The sequence below is a fragment of the Oncorhynchus mykiss genome, chromosome 3, assembly GCF_057628025.1.
Source record: "Oncorhynchus mykiss isolate SJ-2025 chromosome 3, ASM5762802v1, whole genome shotgun sequence".
NCBI classification, from domain to species: domain Eukaryota; kingdom Metazoa; phylum Chordata; class Actinopteri; order Salmoniformes; family Salmonidae; genus Oncorhynchus; species Oncorhynchus mykiss.
Genome location: NC_143024.1, coordinates 93,176,931 through 93,201,982, shown reverse-complemented (window position 1 = coordinate 93,201,982; position 25,052 = coordinate 93,176,931). Strand labels below are relative to the sequence as shown.

General features: G+C 43.0%; 1 protein-coding gene and 1 long non-coding RNA gene across 2 annotated transcripts in view; one reads left to right on the top strand and one right to left on the bottom strand.

Moving 5' to 3' along the window:
* Nucleotides 1-762, top strand: part of LOC149984729 (uncharacterized) — a 13,330-nt gene extending 12,568 nt beyond the window's left edge. Inside the window, exon 2 of the long non-coding RNA XR_016494918.1 lies at nt 400-762. This is a non-coding gene — a long non-coding RNA (uncharacterized LOC149984729). The remainder of the gene's footprint in view (nt 1-399) is intronic.
* Nucleotides 1-25,052, bottom strand: part of LOC110520659 (uncharacterized) — a 141,173-nt gene that overhangs the window by 58,106 nt on the left and 58,015 nt on the right. The gene's annotated exons all lie outside the window — the stretch shown is intronic.

The window sequence follows — 25,052 nt, the reverse complement described above, 5'->3', positions numbered from 1 at the left end:
TGTCTCTCTGTTGCCAGTTCGTCTTGTCTTGTTAAGTCAACCAGCTTGTTTTTCTCATGCTCCTGCATTTTCTTATCTCTCTTTTGCTAGTCCTCCCGGTTTTGACCCTTGCCTGCCTGCCTCTGCCAGATGTGTTCGCCTGCCCTGACCTCGAACCTGCCTGCCACTCTGTACTCTGACCTGGTTTTGATCTTTTGCCTGTCCATGACCATTCTCTTGCCTGCCCCTTGGACTATAATAAAAATCAGAGACTCAAACCATCTGCCTCCCGTGCCTGCATCTGAGTCTTGCCTTGCACCCTTATAGATACACCATCCAAAGCGTAATTAATAACTTCACCATGTTCAAAGTGATATTCAATGTCTGCTTTTTTTTTTTTTTTTACCCATCTCCCAATAGGTGCCCTTCTTTGTGCCGCATTGGAAAACATCCCTGGTCTTTGAGGTTGAATCTGTGATTCACTGCTCTACTGAGGGACCTTCGTCTCTCCCAAGTACCGGAATTGGACGATGGGGCAAGACTGTTACTACCAATTGGGAAGAAAAAGGGGTAAAAAGGGGGGAAAAAAGGGGGTTAAAAGGGGTCAAAAAAAGGGGGGGGTAAAAAGTCCAACACAATTTTCTTTAAATAAAAGTAATGGATTTCAGTTTCAATAAAAACATGTAACGGAATGTATTATGAAATAATAACGTGATTTTATTGATTTTAAAAATTCAAAAGCCCCCAAAAAACTGAAAATATTAAATTGTTTTGTCATTGTCACGTTCTGACCTTAGTTCTTTTGTTATGTCCTTGTTTTAGTATGATCAGGGAGTGAGTTTGGATGGGTAGTCTATGTTCGTTTTTTCTATGTTGTGGTTTTGTGTTTGGCCTGGTATGGTTCTCAATTAGAGGCAGGTGTCGTTCGTTGTCTCTGATTGAGAATCATACTTAGGTAGCCTTTTTTCCAACTGTGTGGTGTGGGTGATTGTTTTCTGTTTTGTGTGTTCACCAGAAGGGACTGTTTCGTTTCGTGTCAATCACTTTGTTATTTTTGTTTTAGTGTTCTGAGTTTAATAAATATCGTCATGAACACGTACCACGCTGCGCATTGGTCCTCCGATCCTTCATCCTCCTCAGACGAGGACGACAGCCGTTACAGTCATGTCCAGATTGGGTATACTGTACATTAATAGGAAAATGGGAATTTACTATGAAATAATAAAATATTTCAGTTGTGTATTGTTGAGTTCGAAACTTGAAATATACTTAATTCTGTCACTGTATAATACCTTACCATTATTTGATGTGCATAATTAATGTATATACGTTATGTGTCACTGAAGGGAGAAGAGTAACCTTGTTGATTGAAAGTTACTGCGAGAGAAAATGTGAACAGAGTTTGACCAAAGACTGTTGAGTGGTGGTGGACAGAAGGTCACTTATACATTTCATGGAGAAGAGACGGGATAAAAGTGGAACTGCTTACCAGACTGCTCGACCGCGAAGACGACCGCGAAACAGTTTTGGGCAAAAACATATCAGTTCTGACAAATTACACCCCTCATCTCACCCCTAATCTCACCCCTAATCTCACCCCTAATCTCACCCCTAATCTCATGTTGCCTGTTTGATCGTGTGCAACGTGTGTTTGCAGCTGAAGCACCCAGTGGGTTAAATAATAAACTTGGTTTGAGCTTTTTCTTGTCGTCCGTTTGAGTTTATACTCTACTTGAACAGTTGGTGTGTGTCGGCAAGATACACCACGATTTGCAGTCAAACTAAACAGTACAAATCAGTGAAACAAAAGCCGGCAACAAAACAAGGAAGTTCTTACACCTGTAATTCTGACGTCTTGGGGAGACGGGGGGTTGTAGCCTAAATGTAAATTAACGGAAGCCTGGATTTATTCAGTAGTCCCACTGTTTTTCGTGTCGGACGGTAGACATCGTGTTGTTATAATGGACCAACTATTCAGAAAGTCGACTAAACCTTTCCAACGTTTCTGCAACTACAGCTGGGTTTAGACAGTCCCACAGCTGGGTTTAGACAGTCCCACAGCTGGGTAGAGACAGTCCCACAGCTGGGTAGAGACAGTCCCACAGCTGGGTAGAGACAGTCCCACAGCTGGGTTTAGACAGTCCCATAGCTGGGTAGAGACAGTCCCACAGCTGGGTAGAGACAGTCCCACAGCTGGGTTTAGACAGTCCCACAGCTGGGTAGAGACAGTCCCACAGCTGGGTAGAGACAGTCCCACAGCTGGGTTTAGACAGTCCCACAGCTGGGTTTAGACAGTCCCACAGCTGGGTTTAGACAGTCCCACAGCTGGGTTTAGATAGTCCCACAGCTGGGTTTAGACAGTCCCACAGCTGGGTAGAGACAGTCCCACAGCTGGGTAGAGACAGTCCCACAGCTGGGTTTAGACAGTCCCACAGCTTTGTTTAGACAGTCCCACAGCTGGGTTTAGACAGTCCCACAGCTGGGTTTAGACAGTCCCACAGCTGGGTAGAGACAGTCCCACAGCTGGGTTTAGACAGTCCCACAGCTGGGTTTAGACAGTCCCACAGCTGGGTTTAGACAGTCCCACAGCTGGGTTTAGACAGTCCCACAGCTGGGTAGAGACAGTCACAGAGCTGGGTTTAGACAGTCACACAGCTGGGTAGAGACAGTCCCACAGCTGGGTTTAGACAGTCCCACAGCTGGGTAGAGACAGTCCCACAGCTGGGTAGAGACAGTCCCACAGCTGGGTTTAGACAGTCCCACAGCTGGGTAGAGACAGTCACAGAGCTGGGTTTAGACAGTCCCACAGCTGGGTTTAGACAGTCCCACAGCTGGGTAGAGACAGTCCCACAGCTGGGTTTAGACAGTCCCACAGCTGGGTAGAGACAGTCCCACAGCTGGGTTTAGACAGTCCCACAGCTGGGTTTAGACAGTCCCACAGCTGGGTTTAGACAGTCCCACAGCTGGGTAGAGTGTAACAGAAGGTAACAGAAGGCAAAAGCAGGTAATACAAGATAATACAAGGTAATATAATGTAATAGAGACTTATAGAGACCATTGTGTACCAATAAAAGAACGTTGTTTGTCATTACTGGTATCTTTTGTTGTGGCGAACCGTGGCACTTGAGTTATGACACAGGTAGTAGGACATTAGGTCTCCTCTATTCTCCAGTAATAAATTGAACAACGCTTCAGTGCCGTTCTCAACACAAGGTACCAGGTTCCGTGAACAAATCTATTTGGTATATGTACTGTGTAACTACTCTCTGAGGAAGTGGATATCCATACAATAGAAAAGAGAGCAGCAGTGGGTGAGGAAATCTCAACACCCTAGACACCTTCGGGAGAGGGGCGTAAATAATAACATTTGAAATGGGGTCCAGGGGGTCATCCACAAAATGGAGGATAGAATAGAAAAATAAGTGCTATGTTTTTTTAAAGCCATGGATGTGCTGCGAGGTGCATGAGGCAATCTATAAATTTGGCTTGTGGAAGGGGAGGGGGGAAATCAACACAATTCATACAATTGTCCAGAATTTCATTACTGATGGAAAATTTCAATCAAAAACTCAGAGATGCTGTTGTTGTATGGCACAGTGCCATCAAGGAGAAATCACAAGCCCAGAAACCAGAGAGTGGTGTGCTTAGTTCATACTCATGCTGTTGTGATGACTTATTATCCCAGGCAGATACTCAGAGGGAGGAAACCCCATACCGTCCGACGGACAACCTACACCACGTGACCAAACAGTATTTGGACACCTGCTCGTCGAACATCTCATTCTAAAATCATGGCCATTTAATATGTCCCTCCTTTTCCAGGCCAGTCAAGCTCTTCCACAGCAATCTCAACAAACCATTTTTGTATGGACCTCGCTTTGTGCACAGAGGCATTGTCACGCTGACACAGGAAATTACCTTCCCCGAACTGTTGCCACAAGGTTGGAAGCAGAGAATCGTCTAGAATGTAATGTATGCCGTAGGATCCTTCACTGGAACTAAGGGACCTAGCCCGAACCATGAAAACAGTCCCAGACCATTATTCCCCCACCAAACTTTACAGTTGGCATTATGCATTCGGACAGCTAGCGTTCTCCTGGCATTCGCCAAACCCAGATTCGTCCGTCGGTTTGCCAGATAGGGAAGCGTGATTCATCACTCCAGAGTTTCCACTCTTCCAGAATCCAATGGCAGCGAGCTTTACACCACTCTAGCTGACGCTTGGAATTGAGCATGGTGATCTCAGCCATGGAAAATCCATTTCATGAAGCTCCCGATGAACAGTTATTTTGCTGAAGTTGCTTCCTGAGTCAGTTTGGAACTCGGTGGTGAGTTTTGCAATTGAGGACATATGATTTCTACTCGCTAAGCGCTTCAGCTCTCGCCAGTGTGTGGCTGAGACGTTGTTGCTCCTAGATGTTTCCACTTCACAATAACAGTTGACCTGGGAAGCTCTAGCAGGGCAGAAAACTGACTTAGTGCCACGTTGAAAGTCACTGAGCTCCTCAGTAAAACCATTCAACTGCCAATGTTTGGCTATGGAGATTCCACGGCGGTGTGCTCAATGTTACACACCTGTCAGCCACGGGTGTGTCAGAAATAGCCGAATACACTAATTTGAAGAGGTGTCCACACACTTTGTATATATATATAGTGGAGAAAGTGACTCCAAATGCATTTACAGCCTCTGAATATTGGTGAAAAGTGTAGCATAATGAAAGAACCTACTGACCCTCTTTAACAGTTTCCTGAGGAAACAGTGGCGAGTTTCAAGATTACATGCTGGTGATTATGATCATGTTGTCCATTACCATTTGCCAAGAGCAGCGTTGGAAACTACCTTACACCTGTCTGGTTGTCCGCTCATGAGGCATGTGACCCAGCAACATCGCAAGAACAAATGTAACTATTTCTGACAGCAATTATTATTATTATTATATATTATTACTGTATTGTTATATTATTATATTATTATATATTATTATATTATTATTATTATAGTATTATTATTATTATTATATATTATTATATTGTTATGATATTATGATATTATGATAGTATTATTATATATTATTATTATATTAGTTTTATTATTATTATATTATTATTAGATTAGAGTATTATTATTATATTATATTATTAGTATTATTATTATAATAATATCTTATTATAATAGTATTGTATTATATTATTAATATTTTATTATTATATTATTATTAGATTAGAGTATGATTATTATATTATATTATTAGTATTATTATTATAATAATATCTTATTATAATAGTATTGTATTATGTTATTTATATTTTATTATTATATTATTATATTATTATTATTAGTATATTGTGTACATTATATTATTAGTATATTATTATTATATGATATTATTCGACTATTATTATTATTTATAGTATATTATTATTATTAATATTATAGTATTATTATCATTATTATCATTATATTATTATTATTTATATTATAATATTATTATTAATATTATAGTATTATTATCATTATTATTATTAATATTCTTATTATTTATATTATATTATTATTATTAACATTATAGTATTATTATCATTATTATTATTAATATTATAGTATTATTATTAATATTATAGTATTATTATCATTATTATTATTATATTATTATTATTATATTCCACCATGATGTTAACAAAATGAGTAGATGCGCTCAGGGTCAAAATGAAAATATATATAACAGGGTAAGTACATAAGTATGTTGATAGGATAGAAAACACGTTGCAGACTAATCTGGCACTGGCAGATCATAATTTTTTTTTTTTGTATTTTACATCCTTTTTCTCCTCAATTCCGATCTAGTCTCATATCTTCAACTCCCCAACGGGCTCGGGAGGCGAAGGTCGAGTCATGTGTCCTCCGAAACATGACCTGCCAAACCGCGCTTCTTAACACTTCTTAAGGTATAGGGGACGATTGCGTCCCACTTGGTCAAAAGCCAGGGAAAAGGCAGCGCGGCAAATTCAAATAAAATTTTATAAAAATCAAACTTTCATTAAATCATGTAAGATACTAGATTAAAGCTACACTCGTTGTGAATCCAGCCAACATGTCAGATTTTAAAAAGGCTTTTCGGGGAAAGCATAAGAAGATTTTATCTGATGATAGCACAACAGTAAACAAAGAGGGTAGCATATTTCAACCCTGCAGGCGCTACGCAAAACGCAGAAATAAAATATAAAACATGCCTTACCTTTGACGAGCTTCTTTTGTTGGCACTCCAATATGTCCCATAAACATCACAATTGGTCCTTTTGTTCGATTAATTCAGTCCATATATATCCAAAATGTCCATTTATGTGGCGCGTTTGATCCAGAAAAAAACAGCTTCCAATTTGCGCAACGTCACTACAAAATATCTCAAAAGTTGTCTGTAAACTTTGCCAAAACATTTCAAACTACTTTTGTAATACAACTTTAGGTATTTTTAAACGTTAATAATCAATCAAATTGAAGACGGGTCTATCTGTGTTCAATACAGGAAGACAACAAACCAACGCTACTTTTCAAGTCTTGCACAACTCTCAACAGTGTTACCCAGTTCCTAGATGGCCGTACTTCTTCATTGCACAAAGGAATAACCTCAACCAAATTCCAAAGACTGGTGACATCCAGTGGAAGTGGTAGGAACTGAAAATAAGTGCATAAGAAATATTGTTTCCCAATGAGAGCTCACTGAACAGACAGAGACCTCAAAAAAAAAATTCTGAACGGTTTGTCCTCAGGGTTTTGCCTGCTACATAAGTTATGTTATACTCACAGACATGATTCAAACAGTTTTAGAAACTTCGGGGTGTTTTCTATCCAAATCTAATAATAATATGCATATCTTATATTCTTGGCATGAGTAGCAGGAAGTTGAAATTTGGCACGCTATTCATCCAAAAGTGAAAATGCTGCCCCCTAAACCTTAAGAAGTTTTAACATCCTCCAGCTTAACCTGGAAAGCACCAATGTGTGGCCCATGGCCTGCCACAAAGAGTCGCTATGAGCCAAGTAAAGCCCCCCCGGCCAAACTCTTCCCTAGCCCGGAAAGCCAGCCGCACCAAGGTGTCGGAGTCCCATGGCCTGCCACAAAGAGTCGCTATGAGCCAAGTAAAGCCCCCACGGCCAAACTCTTCCCTAACCCGGAACGCCAGCCGCACCAATGTGTCGGAGGCCCATGGCCTGCCACAAAGAGTCGCTATGAGCCAAGTAAAGCCCCCCCGGCCAAACTCTTCCCTAACCCGGAAAGCCAGCCGCACCAATGTGTCGGAGTCCCATGGCCTGACACAAAGAGTCGCTATGAGCCAAGTAAAGCCCCCCCGGCCAAACTCTTCCCTAACCCGGAAAGCCAGCCGCACCAATGTGTCGGAGTCCCATGGCCTGCCACAAAGAGTTACTATGAGCCAAGTAAAGCCCCCCCGGCCAAACTCTTCCCTAACCCGGAAAGCCAGCCGCACTAATGTGTCGGAGTCCCATGGCCTGACACAAAGAGTCGCTATGAGCCAAGTAAAGCCCCCCCGGCCAAACTCTTCCCTAACCCGGAAAGCCAGCCGCACCAATGTGTCGGAAGCCCATGGCCTGCCACAAAGAGTCGCTATGAGCCAAGTAAAGCCCCCATGGCCAAACTCTTCCCTAACCCGGAAAGCCAGCCGCAACAATGTGTCGGAGGCCCATGGCCTGCCACAAAGAGTCGCTATGAGCCAAGTAAAGCCCCCCCGGCCAAACTCTTCCCGGACGACGATGGGCCAATTGTGTGCCGCCCTATGGGACTCCCAATCACGGCCGGTTGTGATACAGCCTGGGATTGAATCCGGGTCTGTAGTGACACCTCTAGCACTGCGATGCAGTGCCTTAGACCTCTGCACCACTCGGGAGACCAGCAGATAAGTTTAATGAAGATGCAGGTATTTTGAAAGCCATCGTCAAAACTGCTATTGCAGTAGGTGGTCGACTAACACTCTACATGGGTGTACTCTATAGTTTGACCACAACTCGTGGTGTATCTTGCCGACTACGCCAAATGTTCAAATAGAGTATAAACTCAAACGGATAGTTCAAGCTGCATTGAGAGTATAACTCCTCCCACTTTGCATGTTGTTGCTGCTATCCTACCCCACCAGTAAAAGATTCAAGAGTAAGGAATGTAAAACCAATGCCAAGAGGTCAATTTGGCAACCAAGGCATTTGGCAGCAGAAAAGCAACTAAACCTTGTCACCAATGTGGAGCATTTGGCCATTATGTGAGAGACTGTACGTTGTTGTCTGAGCCGTTTGTGCCAACTCATCCTGCAGACATTTTCTTCACTGACTAGTGATCAATAGCAAACACTCCTGAAAGTGGGGGAGGGGAGGGGGTCTACAATTCCTTAAAATTGGTGCTACGAATCGTTCATCACTAAGGCCTTTACCTGGTGAGGGTAAATCGGATTAGTGTGACCCGGCTCAAATTACTCCCCAAACTTCGGGCACGATTTGCAAGGGAAAGAGTTGGAATCAGACCAAGTATTGTACACAGATGACTCTAATTAAATGACAGTGGACGGAAAGCGAGTAACGGGGTATGCTGTGTGATGACAGAACTAGTAGCTGTCCCACTGCCAGCCTCCGTTTCAGCCAAAGGTGCCGAGCTCTATGCACTAAGAGAAGCTGGTAGGTTTTCAGAGGGGGAGTGTTAGCATTATATATAGACTCTCGCTAAGCATTTGGATTGGTTCACGATTTCCTGTGGTCACAAAGGGGCGTGTTAATGGCGACATGGACACCAATCAAACATGGGCATGAAGTAGAAGCATTATTAGAAGAGTGTCAATTGCCAAGTATACTAGCAGCGGTAGAATGTGAAGCCATATGAGTCATTCAGATTAAATAGCCGTGGGGAATCTCTGGGCAGATGAAGCAGCCAAGGAGGCTCGGGTTAATCAGAGAAGAAGGTGTTTTGAAGAAAAAAAGAATGTAAATACTGTAAATTCGAGAGCTTAATTTGAATGAACTCCAACCTCAAACCACCAGAAAGGAGATTTGAGAATGGCTAAAACATGGTTGTCAAGTGGCCCCAGTGGGTTTGCGGTATCATGGAGCAACCCACCAATCAGCTGTGAATATGTACTCTCAAGACGACATGGTTGGGACGGGGGTTGTTGTGCTGGGATAAATGATATGCTCATCCCAGCCGGATGAAGTTTTTACATCACCGCAAAAAAGCCTTTATTGGGCCACTCGTTTCGAAAAAAGGAAAAGACTGGGTCACGCATTTACCTGTGGTGTTGATGTCAATGAAGGCGTCGCCACCTCTGAACTGACGCACCATGACGTGGTGACAGGGAGACCAATTAGGATCCCATGATATGTCATTCACAAATTAGTGATCTGGCAATCATGGGAGTTTATGTCATTTATAACCCAAGCACTGCAGGGTGGAAGTAACCCATGAGATGCAGACTCCAGGAGATAACCCGGGAGCACGGGATGAATCCGGGAGACCGATTGAACGTTACGATCCACCAGGATGGGGTGTTGGGACAGCGTTGGTCCGGTACAAAACCCAATACATCTCACAGTACCTGTAGATGTAAAAAAAACACAGCCTCTCCTCGGTGGGTTTCTCACGTGAAACGAGATCCAGCTGTGTACTGGGTGAGCTGGAGCAGGTTTTGATAGAGGAAACCAAGCTGAAGAGAAAGAGGAAAAGTAGATCCCCCACAGTAAAGCAGTCGGATGGGGTCTAGATGATATTTTAGCCACAGTAGTTGGTGTGCCAGTGGTTGTAAATGTTATTGCCCCATGTAAAAATGACATATTGACAATCCACATGAAATGGGTGGCCAAATACAAAGACAGTAAGACTACACAGCGAAGCAAACAACTGACATACCTCCCTGAAGATTGGGGCCAAGAGGAAACAAAAGGAAAGTGTTGCTGATTGCCGTTGGGACCCGAAGTTTACACTGTAACAAGGGTGTTCACAAAGGGGTGTAGGTCGGCCTTGGGATGAGAGATGTGTACCCAACCAGAGTGCAGGGATGTATTATCCATAGATAGCAACTGTAGCAGTCCACAGGTTGTTGCTAGAGCCAGGGTAGGAGTTGTGAAACCGGTATGGAGTAACTGTAGCAGTCCACAAGGTGTTGCTAGGAGTAACCGTAGCAGTCCACATGGTGTTGCTAGGAGTAACCGTAGCAGTCCACATGGTGTTGCTAGGAGTAACCGTAGCAGTCCACATGGTGTTGCTAGAGCCAGGGGAGGAGTTGTGAAACTGGTAGGGAGAAACTGTAGCAGTCCACATGGTGTTGCTAGGAGTAACCGTAGCAGTCCACAAGGTGTTGCGAGGAGTAACCGTAGCAGTCCACATGGTGTTGCTATGAGTAACCGTAGCAGTCCACATGGTGTTGCTAGGAGTAACCGTAGCAGTCCACAAGGTGTTGCTAGGAGTAACCGTAGCAGTCCACATGGTGTTGCTAGGAGTAACCGTAGCAGTCCACATGGTGTTGCTAGAGCCAAGGGAGGAGTTGTGAAACCTGTAGGGAGTAACCGTAGCAGTCCACAAGGTGTTGCTAGGAGTAACCGTAGCAGTCCACAAGGTGTTGCTAGGGGTAACCGTAGCAGTCCACATGGTGTTGCTAGGAGTAACCGTAGCAGTCCACAAGGTGTTGCTAGGAGTAACCGTAGCAGTCCACATGGTGTTGCTAGGAGTAACCGTAGCAGTCCACAAGGTGTTGCTATGAGTAACCGTAGCAGTCCACATGGTGTTGCTAGGAGTAACCGTAGCAGTCCACAAGGTGTTGCTAGGAGTAACCGTAGCAGTCCACATGGTGTTGCTAGGAGTAACCGTAGCAGTCCACATGGTGTTGCTAGAGCCAGGGGGGGAGTTGTGAAACTGGTAGGGACTAACCGTAGCCGTCCACATGGTGTTGCTAGGAGTAACCGTAGCAGTCCACAAGGTGTTGCTAGGAGTAACCGTAGCAGTCCACATGGTGTTGCTAGAGCCAGGGGAGGAGTTGTGAAACCGGTAGGGACTAACCGTAGCAGTCCACAAGGTGTTGCTAGGAGTAACCGTAGCAGTCCACATGGTGTTGCTAGGAGTAACCGTAGCAGTCCACATGGTGTTGCTAGAGCCAGGTGGAGGAGTTGTGAAACCGGTAGGGACTAACCGTAGCAGTCCACAAGGTGTTGCTAGAGCCAGGGGAGGAGTTGGGAGTATCTGAAGGTCTTAGATCTTTCAGTACTTACGAAAACCCGGAACAGGAGACAGGTTCAACGCAATAGCTATTCTCACGGCAGTAGCAATAGGTAAGGCAACTGAGGGAGGTGTAGGGGTTGGTGAAGAATACTATAGTAACCGTCTGGAACCGCTGAACAAGTGAGGAGTATCTTGAAGTATGCAGCGTGGTTGGTAGCAGGAGTAACATGCACCAAGATAAGGTTATTAAGCTGATTAAGGCCACACACAGCTTGTGTGTATCGGCTGGATATGGGGGGAGACGGAGAGTGAGGTGAGGATGATATGACGGGGTTAACCTGCAGCCTGACGGGGAGGTCTGGGTATAAGCATGATGAGGTTTTATAGAGGCTTTGTTTTTGTGGACCCCAGCAGAATGTAACCCGAAGTTATAGAGTCACAATGAAGGAAGATATCAACATGTTGTCATGTTGTTAAACTTCAGTTTTTGCAATATGTGCATTCTGCATAGCTTAACACAATAATAATCACAATATTTTGCGTTTTCTCTTTCTCTGTCTGTCTGTCTGTCTGTCTCTCTCTCTCTCTCTCTCTCTCTCTCTCTCTCTCTCTCTCTCTCTCTCTCTCTCTCCTAGTCTTTTGCTATCACACTCTTAGGAAGTCGAAGGAGGAAAACAGAGTCAAGACCTCTCTCTGAAATGTTATTATAGATTTGTGTAACAGGAGGGCAAATGGCAGACAGAGGGAAATCACAAGTGTGATTAGTGTGATTACAACGTTGAGAACAGGGCCTTAAGCCTTGGGTGAAGATTATAGAGATTAAAAGATGATTGGTAGCGGCAGGTACCCTAGTGGTTAGAGCGTTGCGGCGGCAGGTACCCTAGTGGTTAGAGCGTTGGGCAAAGTAACCGAAAGGTTGCTGAATCGAATCCCCGAGCTGACAAGGTACAAATCTATCATTCTGCCCCTGAACAAGGCAGTTAACCCACTGATCCCCCGGTAGGCCTGTCAACGTAAATAAGAATTTGTTCTTAAATAATTTATGTTAAAATAATTATGTTATAATTATGTTAAATAATTATTATGAAATGTTTTACAGTATGGAGTTAGTGTTCAACAAGGGGGGGGGGACTATTGAGTTCTAACTTGGAGTATACTTATTCCTATTTAAATCCTTATTGATTATTTTACGTGCATAATTAATGTATATACGTTATGTGTCACTGAAGGGCGAAGAGTAACTTTGTTGATGGAAAGTTACTGCGAGAGAAAATTGGGAACAGAGTTTGATCAAAGTCTGTTGTGAGTGGTGGTGGACAGAAGGTCACTTATACATTTCATGGAGAAGAGACAGGATAAAAGAGGAACTGCTTACCAGACTGCTCGACCGCGAAGACGACCTCGAAACAGTTTTGGGCAAAAACATATCAGTTCTGACAAGTTTACACCCCTAATCTCACCCCTAATCTCACCCCTAATCTCACCCCTCATCTCACCCCTAATCTCACCCCTCATCTCACCCCTAATCTCACCCCTAATCTCACCCCTAATCTCACCCCTAATCTCACCCCTCATCTCACCCCTAATCTCACCCCTCATCTCACCCCTAATCTCACCCCACATCTCACCCCTAATCTCACCCCTCATCTCATGTTGCCTGTTTGATCGTGTGCAACGTGTGTTTGCAGCTGAAGCACCCAGTGGGTTAATAAATAATAAACTTGGTTTGAGCTTTTAACCAATAGGTTGAATACGGTTGGTCCATTTGAGTTTATGCTCTGTTTAGAACCGCATATTATTATTTTAGATTTTTTTACAATTTTTCATGACTTCATTATTTTATTTATTCCTTAAAGTAATTATCTCATGTCTGATCAGACAGTAGCAGCCAGCCAGACCATCTAATGTTATGTTCTCCATACTGTACTGTCCGTAGTCATCCTATTAAACTAGGCTACAGAGCTGTCTTGACTAAATATTTTTACTAGTTCTTCCAAGTAGATCAGGTATATTTTCACCAACTGTCCTTGTTGTGTTGTGTCCATCCTCTCTCATGCTGTCCGTAAAAGTGTATCAGTCCAGAGATCTGTACATAATGACGAGATACTCACGTCTCCGCCCTTGCAATGGGAGTCGTTGTCCCAAAGGCAGTAAAGGCAGTAAAGCTTAGGTCCAGAATTAGCCTGTAGAAACGCATTTCAATAATTTTTTGATAGGAATAAAACCTCTTGCTTCGCCTCTTCCTCTCCGATCCGGATCTGAGACAGAAAAAACTCTCTCAATGGATTATGGTCATTGAAGTTAATTAGCGCGTTTCTGCACTGAACTAGGTTGAATATTTGCTTAATGAAAACTACAACTCCCTTTCTCTCTAGAGAAATGACGTATTGGGCTTTCAAAATAATGACGAAATGAAATTCAAGTAATTGAACCGTCGTCGGTCAATTAGTTGTCTACTAACCGGGAAAACACTCAAAAGGATGGTTAATCACTCAGCACTATTATTGACTCAAGACATTTCAGCTTTGATTTTTTAAAATAATTTGTACACATTTTGAAAACATTATTCCACTTTGAGATTATGGGGTATTGTGTGTAGGCCAGTGACACAAAATCTAAATGTAATACATTTTTAAATTCAGTCACAACAAAATAAGGAAAAGGTCAAGGGTACTTAGAATACTTTCTGAAGGGAGTGTAGATAGATGCTGTAATTACAAGCTAGAGGATGTCTCCTCCTCTTCATCCCCCTCCTATCTTCCCTTCTCCTCTTCTCTCCTCTCCACTCATCCTCTCCTCTACACTCCTCCCATCCACCCCTCCCTCTACACCTCTCCTCTTCTCTCCTCTACACAGGCGCCGTCCCCCACTGGCATGTCTGTATGATACGCTGTGCTGACTCTCTCGCCAACCCAAACTAAATGAGGCTGCATGGCTAATTGCTCGTAAAAAACAATTTTCCCCCAACGAGCCCGTCAGCTGGGCCCCTCAGATATCCTACAAGGCAATTATGACTCACGGTATCACAGAGGCTGCATTTAGACAGGCAGCCCAATTCTGATATTTTTTTTCTCACAAAGCTCTGAAAAAGATGTGATGTGAAAATATCTGATGTGGCTAGAGGAAAAATTTACAGAATTGCGCTGACTTTGTGATTGCAGCCACAGAGTCAAAGTCTCTAGAAAGACTTGTATTTTGGATTCGAATCAATATCTAAGTAATTGTCTCATCTCATCCTTCTAATGTGTTGATTAAGTATGAGAGAGAGAGGGAGAGATGGGGAGAGAGAGGAAAAGGGCGAGAGAGAGGGAGAGAGGAGACGAGAGGGAGAGAGAGGAAGAGAGGGAGAGAGGAGACGAGAGGGAGAGAGAGGAAGAGAGAGAGGGAGAGAGAGTGAAAGAGAGAGAGAGAACGAGAATGAGAGAAAGAGAGAGAAGGGAATGTGAGAGAGAGTGAGACCGAGAGAGAGAGAGAGAGAGAGAGACAGAGAGAGAGGGAGAGAGAGACAGAGAGAGAGGGAGAGAGAGACAGAGAGAGAGACAGAGAGAGAGAGAGAGACAGAGAGAGAGAGAGAGAGAGGCAGAGAGAGAGACAGAGAGAGAGAGAGAGAGAGAGACAGAGAGATAGAGAGAGAGAGAGAGAGAGAGAGAGAGAGAGACAGAGAGAGAGAGAGAGAAAGAGAGAGAGAGAAAAGGGAAAGTGAGATTACTGCTTGAAAAATGGAAATGGAGCGGAACTGTTTCATTCAACCTAAAACAAAATAATGTTAAATATTTTATTTAGTTATTGTTGCATCGAAGCTGTCGTTGACTGACTATGTCTGTCAATTAATCAATCACCAACCAACCAACCCAAACACTCTAAATCAGCATCGAGCCTATAATTTATTGGACCAAATAACCAACATTAACACTCTCCAGATGTTTGACAGAACCCATTACAGTCAAAGAGACGTTCAACATCTTCAACGACCTTATTTGTCTACAATATACAATCTTGTTAACTTTTCTGTTGTCCCTTTAATTAGATACCACTGTTAGTGGAATTCAATTACCTTGACAGAGATTGTAGTAAATGGAGAAATCAAAGGCAAGATTTGGGGAGATATTCAACTCTCAGACGGATCGCATTTGGCGTAGTCGGCGACGTACAGCAGGTTGCGTCCCAAAATGGCACCCTATTCCTTATCTAGTGCACTACCTTTGACTAGAGCTGAGAGTCCAAAAGTAGTGCACTATGTAGGGAAAATTATTCAATTTGGGACCCATACTGCGTCCCAAGGACAACAAGGAGTCAGGTGTCAGAAGAGATCAACTTCTGAGTTACATGAGGTACAGGGGGAATCTGGGACCTCAGCCGTGGCTCAGTCTGTGGTTGTTTGTGATCATGTCAGGAGGAATTAAAACACAGCAGGGCCCCCCTCCATGAGGAGTGAGATCCAGGACTCCATCAGGGCCCCACCCAGCAGTGCTCTGCTCCCAGCCACGGATCCCTTCAGGGTGGAGGCTTCTCCGGGGATGTGGGCCCCGTCTGGAAAGGTTTGGAGCTGTTTTTCTCTCAACATACGTGCTCCCTACTGGCCTCACGGTCTGTCAGGCACACCACCTGAGCCTATGGCTATGTCCCAAATGGCAACCAATAGGGCTCTGGTCAAAAGTAGTGCACTACGTAGGGAATAGGGTGTCATTTGGGAGGGAGCCTATATTATGGTTCAGTGACCATAATTGTGTGATGGGTAAACTTAAACATTTTGCACCAATGCCAAGGCTTTGTCTTAGCAAGCTAGTTTTCTGCTGGAGCACAGAATACCTGCATTGGAACACTCTTAGTCACCATTGCTATACTAGAATTTTGGCCCCGCCCTTGCTAGCGGAGTCTGAACCTGAACCTGAGCCTGCTAGACTGGTCTGGTCTGTCCCTTTCAGAGAGGTACAGCTATATGAGGGGAATCGTTACAGATCAGTGATCAATCGGCCCCAATCCACTCAGATCCATAAAGCAAACTCCCTTGGTTACTGTCACGCAACTTTGTGTCCTCGCTGTATTATTTGCAACTCGATGTGTTTGTGTGGAGGTTTGAGGGTTGAGTTGACATGTTAAAAGCATTGACCCGGCTGTGGCTTTTTAAAGCCTGGGCTCTCCTTTTGACTGCATCGGTTTCACTCCTTGTGTTTTGTTTTATAAATGTCAGCACTGTTTTGACAGCCACAAAATCGTTTGCCCCAGCAACACCACATCTCACCCATTCCGATAGGAGATTAAAGGTGAAAGCTTTCAGACTTGTCCACTGTGTTGAACTGTGTTGAACTCAAAGTCAAGCTGTGGTGAGAGAAGAGGAAGCTTTTCAACTAAGGGTTTAAATCCTATTTCCTGGTCTGACAGAGGAATGGAAATCTGTGACGGTCAGAGCAGGTCCTTGTTCAGTTCTCAACAACAACTGTTTTAGAGTTTAACAAACCAAGAACAGGCCTAGTGTCTCTGAAGGCAAATGTTACGACTGTGTTCTTATTTAGGATTTTATTTTGTCACTGTGTAGGTAAAAATGTGTTGAAACTGAGAAATGTAAAATAGAGGGAGAAGATTTAAAACATGAAAAGAAAATGTTACAGAAATTGTAAATGAAACAGCTGTTGATCCATCTGATGCTTTCAAAATTTCAGGTGTTTCTTGATTTTCAAATTCTCTATTCAGAATCTTTATATTTTTGGCCTTTTCTCTGAGATGTGTGAATGTAAGAACGTTTAACGTTGTATTATAAAATATCATCGTTTATGTTTAGTGAGTTTGGTTGACGTGTTGATTCGTTGTGTTGACAGTTATTTATTTTAACAGTTCCATTCCTGCAAACAAATACGTATTTTTATACTGGTAACAAGTTCAAACAGGTGCCATTAATACAGGTAACGAGTGGAGGACAGAGGAGCCTCTTAAAGAAGAAGTTACAGGTCTGTGAGAGCCAGAAATCTTGCTTGTTTGTAGGTGACCAAATACTTATTTTCCACCATAATTTGCAAATAAATTCATTAAAAATCCTACAATGTGATTTTCTGGATTTTGTTTTCTCATTTTGTCTGTCATAGTTGAAGTGTACCTATGATGAAAATTACAGGCCTCGCTCATCTTTTTAAGTGGGAGAACTTGCACAATTGGTGGCTGACTAAATACTTTTTTTGCCCCACTGTATATCTACACCTCTGATTAACATATCATTAGACATAATAAAAGCATGAAACAGCAATGAAAGAACTCATAACAAAACTCCTGTGACATCAAGCACAGATAAAACATCATTCTGGTTTTACGAGAGGTTGTGCAAAATATATGTGGGAAAAAGTTCCATGCAAATACAATAAAGCATAACATTGTGTCTTGTAATATGGTTTCTGAGGTCTTGTGTAGCATTCTGAGTCCTCTATTATGTTAAGTTTTGGTTATTCAATTATTGGCTACAAAAGACCAGTCGAGGTTAAATATTTGAACATAAACTATTTTGATGTAAGGGCTCAGTAAACTCTATTTTCCTCTTGCCTTGCAGCCAGACGAGAATCCACTGCTGGCAACAACAAATGCAAACGCTGACTCAGTTATCGGGTTAAATATTAATATGGCTGAGAAAAGACGAACGGCAGGCGAATTAATAGAGTTGATCAAAGCCGTTAGATTTCTTTGCTCTCTTTGATACGGATGATGTAATCTCTACTATAGCTCACAGCAGGGCTGGTTCCAGCCATAAACAACATAAGCAACTGCTTAGGGCACTGTGACTGTTAGGGGGCCCCTGACCACCCCCCCCCCCCCAAATGTTTTTTTTTTATAATTGGGATCTCAAACTTACTGTTGAGAGTTAGAATAGTAGAATATAGCAATTTCGAAATGTGGTTTAACATCAGCAGTTGTCATAGATACCATCAGCTCTCTGCCCATGTCTCAGTGTTAATTTTGGCAGGTATTTTAGATTTAATTTCACTCCTAAAATACCTTTAAGTTTTAGTCATATTTTAGTCATTTCATCCTTCGTTAGTTTAGTTATCAGTCTACTAAAACTCTGGACAATATTTCTCTAGTTTAAATCACAGCCATTTTAGTCACATAATATCATAATATTTATTTAACCTCTTAACTTCCATCGTGTGCCTTGTCCAACTAGGCCTAATATCCCCTCCTATACCTTAGCTGACAACTTTGATATTGTGGCAGATGATAACCAATTCCAGACTTAATTAACCATAAAAGGCTATGAAGCCTTGGCTACAGGTTAAACAATTTACAGCTTTGATTTTCTCTCCACATAATTGTCAAGGGGGGTAGATAACAGTGGTTTTCTTGAAAAAAAAGGGGGGGAGAATTTGAGCTTTACAAAAATTCCAGTAGTACTGTACTCCTAATGTTCAACAAACAGCAAAAATAAAAAGCAGCTGCGCCTCGTATTTACGGACCACGACGGGAGAGTGGCAGTACAGAATAACAGGGGAACATGTAGCTTCTGATCAAAGCGACAACAACAAATAATAACCTACATGAAAGAAATAGAGAGAAGAGTAAACATTGTTTCTAGCTGAGGTTAGTTACAAGTCAAGTCAGCTGGCTTCGCATCAGTTCAAAAGGAATGACGAGTGACTGAAGTGAACGCTGTGTGGGAGAGCCGTGCAGATCAACCCAATCAGACCATGCAACTGAAAGATGTTAGTTCTGCCAATGAGACCTGAAGTAGTTGTTCCCCTTGCTCTGCAAGGGCCGTAGGCTTTTGTGGCGCGATGGGTAACGATGCTTTGTGGGTGTCAGTTGTTGATATGTGCAGAGGGTCCCTGGTTCGAGCCCAGGTAGGGACAAGGAGAGGGACAGAAACTCGACTGTTACACATACATGCTCTGCTCCCGAGTGGCGCAGTGGTCTAAGGCACTGCATCTCAGAGCAAGAGGCATCACTCCTGGTTTGAATCCAGGCTGTATCACATCTGGCCGTGATTGGGAGTCCCATAGTGTGGTGCAAAATTGGCCCAGAGTCTTCCGGTTTTGGTCGGGATAAGCTGTCATTGTAAATAAGAATTTGTTCTTAACTGACTTGCCTAGTTAAATAAAAGGTTAATAAAATAAATAAATACATAAATATGATTGGACTAAACATATTAAAAAGAGCTTTTATGACAAATTAAATGTCCATTAATTTCACTTGGATTTTTTCTCTTACATTTTCGTCAACTAACATGGAAATAATTTGTAATAGTTATTATTTTTATCCTCGTTTTACTCAGTGATAATAGGTTGAAGACGGGTATTATTTTCTCATACTGCAATTAACACTGCCATGTCAGCTAAATTGTTTTAGATTGGTAAATGAGTCTAGTCAGCTGTCTAAATGTTGCAGTAATCATGGTTGAATTACCGACTGGGTACGTAGGGCACGTGTCCAGAGCCCTCTGCCCGCCAGGGGGCCCCATTGATTTTGTTAGTCACTCTCACTCAGATATTAACATTAGCATAAATCATGGAAAAATGTGTCAAATAACAGGAAATTAGCTGTAAAACTTCTCTTTACGCCGCAAAATGTGTAGATGTCATGTATTGTCATGTTGTGTCTTGTTTCTGTCCTTTCTCTTCACCCTGTCTCCCTCTGCTGGTCGTTTTAGGTTACCTTTTCTCCCCCTCTTTCCCCCAGCTGTTCCTTGTCTCCTCCTAACTACCTCGTCACCCCTTTTCCCACCTGTTCCCTTTTTCCCTCTGATTAGTCCTCTATATCTCTCTCTGTTTTTGTTTCTGTCTTTGTCGGATTCTTGTTTGTGTTATTCATGCCTGAACTGCGCAATTCTCTTTACGCCGCAAAATGTAAAAAAGCAAACCTAAAGAAACAAATCACGGTCTTCTAGAGGGGGGCCACTAAAATGTTTTTCCCTCGAGGTTGGGGGCCCCCACAACTACATTTCTCTTAGGGCCCTCAAAGGGTTAGAGCCAGCCCTGGCTCACATCTCTACTACAGCTCACAGAGACAGAGAGAGAGCTAATGGTGCTAGCGCCCCAGCAAGACCCAGGATGTGTCCAAAATGGCACCCCTTTTCCCTGTATAGTGCACTACCTTTGACCAAGGCCCGTAGGGCTCCGGTTTAAAAGTACTGCACTTTGTAGGGAATAAGGTGGCATTTGGGTTGTAACCCTGGAAGTCACAACAGAAACCTCTGGCGATATCTAAAAGGTCACCAGAATTGAAGGCATGAAAACTGACACAATATAGAACCCTAGTGTGTTCTTTTTGTTCTAAGAAGGAACGGTAATAATAGGATTCTGTTCCGTGGCCTTTGTCAGGTTGTTCTCTGACGGCAACTATTTTCTGATGTGATTTAATAAGAGAGCAGGAATTCCCTTGTATCCAGGCTATTCCCTGGCAGTAGGTCTGCAACGTCTTTCTACCGGATCTCATGTAGTTATTTCTAATAGCTCCTTTTGTTGTGATGTTTGACATCAGCAGTTTCACTAACTCCAGTAAAGCTGTGACCACACGATATTCTACTTGTGACATGACGCTTCAAACTGTGAATCTAGCTACAGATGTGCTCTCTTAATTTGATCACTCTGTTGTCGCAGAGAATAAATGCTTATTGTCCTGTGTTCAAGGACAAAAAAAAAGGCTTTGAAAATCTGTAATTTGCATATTAAAATATCAGACTTGATTTATTCTTACAAAAACATGTATTAACCCCTACAACAATGTGAATTAATGATCATTCAGATTTCCTGTTGCTGCAGGATTATTTTCCTGTTGTGAGAAACTGGTCAAATTAAGAAAGGATATCTGTAGATGTATAACAACCTCTTTTATGTTTTACTTTTTTAAAAGTGTCCATACACACAAAAAGCTCAAATGTTGGTGCATAAATTAGTTTCCATTCCTGTTAGTGAGCTTTTCTCCTTGGCCAAGATGATAATCCATCCACTTGACAGGTGTGGCATATCAAGAAGCTGATTAAACAGCATGGTCATTACATAGGTGCACCTTGTGCCGGGGGACAATAAAAGGACACTCTAAACGTGCAGTTTTGTCACACAGCACAATGCCACAGATGTACGTCCAACTCGCCCCAAAACAGCAGACCATGTGTATGGTGCCCCATGGTGGCGGTGGGGTTATGGTATGGGCAGGCTTAAGCTACGGACAACGAATACAATTGCATAATATCAATGGCATTTTGAATGCATAGAAACACCATGGCGAGATTCTAAGGCTGTACACAATTCCCTGTTCTGCCACGGCCTGTAGACACACCAGACATGTCACCCATTGAGCATGTTTGGGATGCTCTGGATCGACGTGTGCGACAGCGTGTTCCCGCCAATGTCCAGCAACTTCACACAGCCGTTGAAGAGGAGTGGGGACAACATTCCACAGGCCACAATAAAGAGCCCTCAAACACTCTAAGTGAAGGAGATGTGTCGCGCTGCACGAGGCAAATGGTAGTCTCACCAGACACTGACTGGTTTTAGGATCCAAGCCCCAACTTCTTTTTTTTAAGGTGAAACTGTGACAAACAAATGCATATCTGCATACCAAGTCATGTGAAATCCATAGAAATTGATGCATAGCTGAGTTTAATTACCTGAATCCTTTTTAAAAAAATTTTTTTATAACTAAGTAAATTAAATAAGAACAAATTATTGTTTAAAATTAGAGATTTTGACCTTGTCAGCTCAGGGATTTAATCCAACAACCTCCCGGTTACCGGCCCAGCGATCTAACCAATACCTGCCACTCCATGTCTCTGGCACAACAATATATTACATCCCACTACTATGTTTACAATTTACTTAAAGCCACACATCCATCTCAAATGACACCCTATTCCCTGTCTAGTGCACTAAATTTGAACTCTATGAACCCTAATAGGGCCCCAGTTGAAAGTAGTGCACTACATAGGGAATAGGGTGCCATTAAAGCAGTGTTGGGATCATCAGGCCGGATGCCTCCCATTGTGCCAATCAGACCAGCTCAGTAATTAAAAACAAATTTGATCTCTTGAATCAATCTCATGCATGTCACAATTCATAAACCGACTATATATATACTATACTTTTCCCATACAGCGTATTAATCCACTGTAATCCAGCCTATAAACACGAGGCCTTTTCCCATACAGCGTATTAATCCACTGTAATCCAGCCTATAAACACGAGGCCTTTTCCCATACAGCGTATTAATCCACTGTAATCCAGCCTATAAACACGAGGCCTTTTCCCATACAGCGTATTAATCCACTGTAATCCAGCCTATAAACACGAGGCCTTTTCCCATACAGCGTATTAATCCACTGTAATCCAGCCTATAAACACGAGGCCTTTTCCCATACAGCATATTAATCCACCGTAATCCAGCCTATAAACACGAGGCCTTTTCCCATACAGCGTATTAATCCACTGTAATCCAGCCTATAAACACGAGGCCTTTTCCCATACAGCGTATTAATCCACCGTAATCCAGCCTATAAACACGAGGCCTTTTCCCATACAGCGTATTAATCCACCGTAATCCAGCCTATAAACACGAGGCCTTTTCCCATACAGCGTATTAATCCACCGTAATCCAGCCTATAAACACGAGGCCTTTTCCCATACAGCGTATTAATCCACCGTAATCCAGCCTATAAACACGAGGCCTTTTCCCATACAGCGTATTAATCCACCGTAATCCAGCCTATAAACACGAGGCCTTTTCCCATACAGCGTATTAATCCACCGTAATCCAGCCTATAAACACGAGGCCTTTTCCCATACAGCGTATTAATCCACCGTAATCCAGCCTATAAACACGTGGCCTTTTCCCATACAGCGTATTAATCCACCATAATCCAGCCTATAAACACGAGGCCTTTTCCCATACAGCGTATTAATCCACTGTAATCCAGCCTATAAACACGAGGCCTTTTCCCATACAGCGTATTAATCCACCATAATCCAGCCTATAAACACGAGGCCTTTTCCCATACAGCGTATTAATCCACTGTAATCCAGCCTATAAACACGAGGCCTTTTCCCATACAGCGTATTAATCCACCGTAATCCAGCCTATAAACACGTGGCCTTTGTGTGACAGACTGGGGTTTTTACAACTAAGCAAGAGATGAGTTTTTTACAATTTACCAAATGTCAAACTATTCCCTATTTATGCACTACTGTATATAAAGAGTAAGGTGCCATTTGGGATACAGACAATATTACGGAGACACGTCTTCTTCAGAGATTAACATCCTTCTGATTATCTCGCTGAAAATGTACAGTTCCTCTGTTTCCATCGTCTATATCCCCAGGTTCACTGAAGGAGGGAGGGGGTTATTTTACACTCAGAAGGCCTCAGAAGAGCCGAGGACTTTTGACACTTGTGATTTGTCTGTCTCTCTGTGTCTGTCTCTCGGTGTCTGTCTCTCGGTGTCTGTCTCTCGGTGTCTGTCGCGCAGTGTCTGTCACACTGTGTCTGTCACGCTGTGTCTGTCATGCTGTGTCTGTCGCGCTGTGTCTGTCGCTCTGTGTCTGTCTTTCTATGAAGGCTGGGGATTCTGAGTTGTTTCCCTTCAGATGGTCCCTCTCTTCTCCTCTCCTCTCCTGTCTTATCCCTCCTCTCCTCTCTTCTCCTCTCCTCTCTTATCCTTCCTCCTCTCCTCTCTTCTCCTCCTCTCATCTCTTCCTTTTCCCTCTCTTCTGTCCTCTCCACATCTCAGTCCCACCACCATCTCCCCTAATATGGAAGCTCCTCTCCTCTCCTCTCCTCTCCTCTCCTCTCCTCTCCTCTCCTCTCCTCTCCTCTCCTCTCCTCTCCTCTCCTCTCATCTCTAGCCTCTCCCCTCTCTTCTGTCCTCTCCACATCTCAGTCCCACCACCATCTCCCCTGATCTGGAAGCTCTGCTCCTCTTCACCTCACCTCCCAATTAGAGAATATTCTAGTAACAGACGAGATCCCATCCCCTTTCAATTTCCCGGAGTCAGGGGAAGAAAAGCACACGGACAGACAGACAGAGTAGACACCAGACTGACAAACAGTCAAACATATACAGACACAAATACTTGAACACACCCCTTCACACAAAGACAAGCTCTATGCTCCAACTGATACACAGGCTCCGAATAGGCACCTTTTGTGTACAAAGAGAATCAGTCACACATTCAGAACAGCGCTGGGCTGAAAAAAAAGATTAAAATGCTTGAGGACTAAGCAACTAAAAATACACAAATGCCTTTGTAACTAACCCAGTGTGCTCCGACACAAGTCAACTGGGAAAGTATTACAAAAAAAAAAAGACTAGAGCTTTCTACTAAAGAGGATAGCAATAAAAGCCAGATAGAGCTAGTCATTGTTGTGTCAGAGGCAGAATGTATTTCTGTCTGTCGTGTGAAGTGGCAGAGAAGATCACAGTGAGAGAGAGAGAGAGAGAGAGAGAGAGAGAGAGAGAGAGAGAGACAGAGAGAGAGAGAGAGAGAGAGAGACAGAGACAGAGACAGAGAGAGAGAGAGAGAGAGAGAGAGAGAGAGAGAGAGAGAGAGAGAGCTCAGAGCTCAGTGCTCTCCCTCTCGCTGCAGTGGACCATGACAGCGTTTCATATGGGACCATAGGGCTCTGGTTACAAATAGTGCACTTTGTAGGGAATAGGGAGCCAATTGGGATGCAAACAACATTGAAGAACGGTTGGAATCATCCTCTGTACTCTACAAGACATTGAACTAAGGTGTACTGTTGTAGACTACGAAGCTGTTCCGACCACAACTCTCTCTCTCTCTCACAACCATCTTCTCTCTCTCTCTTCTTACAGTCTTGTTCTCTTTATCTCTCTCTCTCTCTCTCTCTCACAACCATCTTCTCTCTCTCTCTCTTACATTCTCGTTCTCTTTCTCTCTC